The 5,059-nt window shown below is 37.3% G+C and overlaps 1 pseudogene; it reads right to left on the bottom strand.

Annotated features, from left to right (window-relative positions):
• Positions 1-2,071: 2,071 nt before the first annotated feature.
• LOC147428521 (uncharacterized) lies at positions 2,072-4,768 on the bottom strand (annotated as a pseudogene).
• Between the last annotated feature and the right edge of the window lie 291 nt (positions 4,769-5,059).

Below are 5,059 nucleotides of genomic sequence, written 5' to 3'. Positions count from 1 at the left end.
ATGTTTTGGTATGGTACATGCATTGTGGAGTGTTTTGAAAAAGTTTTGGTTCTTAAGATGCAAAATTGTCCCGCAAGGAAAAGGGCCTGATTGTTGAGACTAAGATATATGAGTGCATGGATTGAGAGTCTAGTGAGCTCTCGGGGGGTGCACTATGTAATCACGTTAATGTATAACGTGAGTTCGAAAGGAGGGGCTTTAAAAATCAAAAAATTTAGGCAATTTAACAGAGATACGTTAAAATAAGTGGTTTTTATATTCAATTTTGGAAAATTTTCCTAAAATAAGGGGTCATTTTTTTCATTCAGACATGTTAAAAGAGGGGTTTTTTTAATACCCCGCGAACGCACGTTATATAGGGGGGTACTAAATGGTGAACCCCCCGAGAGTGAGCTATAGCTTTCTATGCATTGGTTTCCTTCATTCATGCATGGCCATTATCTCACTTTATTTGACTTTCTATTTTGTGGTCAGTCTTGGAACAAACATTGCAAAGAGAAGAATTTTTCTCTATATTGTGGAGAATACCTTGAATTGTCTATCATCATTGGTTGAATCTTGATGCATGGCCATTTTTGCAGATGCCATTGCTATTTCCACTAATTTTAGGGATAGTGTTCACCATCTAGCATGGACACTTCTAAAGATGACATTGCTATTTCCACGAACTTTAGCGATGATATTCACCGTCTAGGAGTACGTCAGTCATGAGAGCATAATTTCATGAGCAACACGAGTAAGAGAATTACTCAAGCAATATATAAAAGTGAACAATTTATGTATGTTTCTATATGAAAATATATATACATGTGTGAGTGTAAGTGTGTTTATGTGTGTGTGTGCACGCATATATGTGGATGTGTGCATGCATATTTCTTAACTTGTAATGAGCTTAAACAATGTTTTTTTAATAAAGTTCTACATAATTTAGAGTTCTATATCTTGCAAGGATCACTAGCATCAAATGCTCAAATGATCAAATCATCAAGGGATCACCGCTCCACCTTGATGTGGATAATTATTTAGATACGCATAATTAGACATCTTTAGAAGTGGACTAACTAACTCATGGAGGGAATTGTAGAGTGAAATGATGAGACAAATCAACAATTTTTAGCAAACCTCATAGACATCACATGTACAACTAATCCAATATATATGCATGTGTATATGTCAGAACAAACTTTCATGCATTACTTACTAATCACTAGGATCAAGGGGTCACCACTCCACCTTGCATATGTGTGTGTAACCCTATCTAAGCACTATATCAAGTTCATGTATTTTCCTTTAAAAACTCGGCCAGGTTCTTGTTTGTATAACGGACTATTTTACAAAAAACATTCTCTCCTTATGAGAGACCTCACATGAGGATTTTGAAGCAATCATACAATTTCAAAAAATTTCCAATTGTCATGAAAATTTAACTAGATATGTCTTTTCAAATTGACATCTAGTGTTACAAGCCCATGAGTTCACGAAGCCCATGCTATAGCCACACATTACGAATGAATTTTACACGAGTGTCAAGCGTGATATTATAAAAAGAGGCCGAGAATGGGAGGCATTTTTGAGGGGAAATATGCACCCGTGCACACACAGAAAATACTTCTAAGTTATTTGAAGTAGACCCTAATGTCATCCCAATTTTGAGCACTCAATAATGAGTGACAAGAAAAGAGTACATTTTACAATAAACAATTAGCTAGTGTCATCTTAATATTGAGCAATCATCAATGAATGACAAGAAGATTGACAAAACGATATTGTCCACTAGTCTCTGCATTGTTATGTCCATATATGTAGCATTTTTATGAGGCTTCAAAGAAAACATCGCTCTACACCAAATGACAATAGCATATTGCAAGCCCATAATCAAGTGTTTGCATAGACAAAACAAGCTTAATGTAGTCCAAAAGTCTAGGCAATGTTTTGCCCAAATACATATTTCTCAAAGTTTAGAAGTCAATAAAACTAAAAGACAATAGTAGTTGCATGGCTAGAATCAAGTTTTTTCACACCCAAAAAGAAGCTAAGTGATCATGCAAAATAAGATCCACTCTAAAGAAGACTACTCCAAATCTGCGTGGTCATCAATGAAGATACAGCTTCGCCTTCGCCTCTCGTGCACGAGTGATTGGTCATATGAATAGGTGGTTGCCATGTGCCTTGCCATTGCCTCTGCATAGCAAGGTAGCTCACTATCAATCACAATGAGATAATAATGTCATAAAAAATAAAAATTATGTGCTACAAAATAATGAATAAAGCAAACTCACTAGTCTGAAGGCACATCATTAACAACCAAATCATTCCCCACATCATCAATGCTATCATCACTATCTCCAAGCTCGGAAACCTGCGGAGCACCATAGTACTCCTGTACAAAAGGAGACAAGTATCCCTCACATATCTCTAGATCACTCTCCACGACCAAGCAACCACAAGAAGTGTGCATAGCCGCCTTTAATAAAGGCCCTGTACCACCACCAAGCTCCAAACATGTACCTATTTTAGGGCACAAGGCCTCTACAAACAATAGCATATGGACAACACTCCTCTCTAACATGCCTCTCCACCCACCACTCTTGCCATTACGTGTTGTGCGAGCAGACGATGGCAAGTAGTGACTGATAATCTCCATTGAGAGATCTTGTTGCAAGACTCTCCCCACCTACCATACAAGAAAATAAGGCAAGAAAATGATCTTTATGCATGAACATTTAAGAATTTTAGTGCAAAAACAATCACGTTGAATAATAAACAATGACACACAAACCTTTTGAGCACTCTCATGATCAAATGAAGGATTACTTCCTACCTTGTGAAATGCCAAAGCATAGAATACATTCATCTATCAAAACAACGCATAAAAAAGTCAAATTTGCATGTATCAAATTTCTTTTAAAGAATTGTTCATGTTTTTTGAAGGATGCTTTATTACCTTTTGTGTATGCCCATTCTTTGTTCGTGATGAAAATGGCTCAGAGCTCTCCATGATCCACCTAAAACTCAGCTATAGGACTGTGCGTGTGGCCAAGCGCTCCACAAGACTAAGAGCGGTGCTAGGACAAAGAACAAGCACCCCCGGGGCAGTCACTTATCAAAAGACCCCTATATCACGTGCGTTCAAGAGGTAATTAATAATACCCCAATATGCATACTATACTTACACTGTGAGCCTATTTAAAAAACCCCCACCTCCCTCTGTATGTATACATTTTTATACATTTTGGTCTTTTAATAATCCTCTCCGGTTAACTCACGTGATATCATATACATTCTAAAAAGTGACCGCCCCGGGCAAGCACCCAACCCAGGTCATCCATCACTGTAGATACAACCACCAATGAAAACTCGACATGGTCATCTGTTAGCTCATTCCATGCAGGAATGCCATCAAAACCTTGAACAAGCCCACCTACAAGAAAAATTATTGTATTTGAGTGTTAAGAATTTGAGCTAAGTATATGCATGGTGTATACAAGAGAGCATTGAAAACTCTCTTACCAGTAGGAAGATCAATAACAGTAACATCAACACTCCATGCACTAGGTTTTCCATTTCTTATCTTCTCACATTCACCCAAGCCAACAAAAAACTCTCGCATCACCACAAAACCATCCTTGAAGTTTCTTGCAGTGAACTCCTTTCCAAGATCAATGTAATCATAAATCCAAACCTTTGAATTTTTTATGTCTCCTTTCTTTTGAATGGAATGGAAACTAGCCAAAGGTGTATGAATCAAAGCTCCCTTTCCAACATTATGTTGGGTATGAGAACTTCCTAAGTTTCTTGTATCTAACAATAGCCAAAAAAATAACACATTTTTCTTCAAATCAATCCATGCCATAATGATTAGAATAAGACATAACAAAAGAAACAATAGCAAGAACATATTGTTCCCACTAACAATTTAACTTACTTACCCTTGATTGACATTCCACCCTTGCTTGATGGTGGACGACCTCCACGATTCTTGCCTTGCTCTTGTATTTCTTGATCTTCTTTTTCTTTGAGAGCTTTCAACTCTTCCTCCATCTTCTTCCTTTGCTCAACAGTCATCTCTCCTAATGACCCTGAGTCGGACTTACGTTCACCCTTCAAATGACGAAGATAATTCTCCCTCTCCTCTTCTAGACACTCACCTTTCTTCATATCAATCCACCAAGGGCAGTGCTTACGCTCCCAATCCGTGAGAAGAAAGGCTCCAACAGAATCATTGTTCTCTCTAAAGATAGTGGAGGTGTACATACTATATGTAGGAGGACACATAATTGTCCATGCTTTACATATGTCAGGCATGCAAGTGATCTTCTTACTTCTTATGAGATACATCAAGAACCGACAACAATATGATTACATAAACCTTAAATAAAACGAACATATATAGTACAACAATAGTCACTTAGCAAAATGCATAACATAGGAATTACCTATAGACCAATCGATGGGAAGAATTTTTCAAGTCCACATGCTTTGATGGTGGAGTAGCCACATTCATCTCCTTTTGAAATTCATAAAAAGGTACTCCTCTATATCGACTAACAATGTCTTCAAAATATGACTCCAAGTGAACATCTACAGGCAAAACCACCTTGTGAACTCCATGTGTGGAATCTACAACCTGTTGTAAAAGCCTTCTTGCATCATCCAAGACTTGATCCATCCATACTTACTTGGCCAACCAAGGGATATAGAAATGATCTCCCAAAGGCATTCCAAAACTTTGGCGAAAGTTCTCATCTACTCCCAAAAGCTTTAGCATTTTTATCTTTAGCTCTTGAGAACATGTAGCACAAGATATAGAGTAGAGTTTCTCTATTGTAATCTTGAATTTTTCATCCTCAAAAGGAAGACTCCATAAAATTAGAAACCATTCTTCTCCATTAGCAAGATTCACCACGGATAGATTCTACAATAACCAAACAAAATAAATAAATAAAATCTTTTTATTATACTTTTAATAGAGTGTAGTACTTACCCGAGTCATGCGTCTATTGTAAGCTTTAACAACATTCCTCTTTGCTTGAATCTCAGCCCTCACACGCTCATCTTG

This window comes from Adiantum capillus-veneris, chromosome 23, assembly GCF_014529385.1.
Source record: "Adiantum capillus-veneris isolate H3 chromosome 23, ASM1452938v2, whole genome shotgun sequence".
Lineage (NCBI taxonomy): Eukaryota > Viridiplantae > Streptophyta > Polypodiopsida > Polypodiales > Pteridaceae > Adiantum > Adiantum capillus-veneris.
This window is presented reverse-complemented; position numbering and strand designations above follow the sequence as displayed.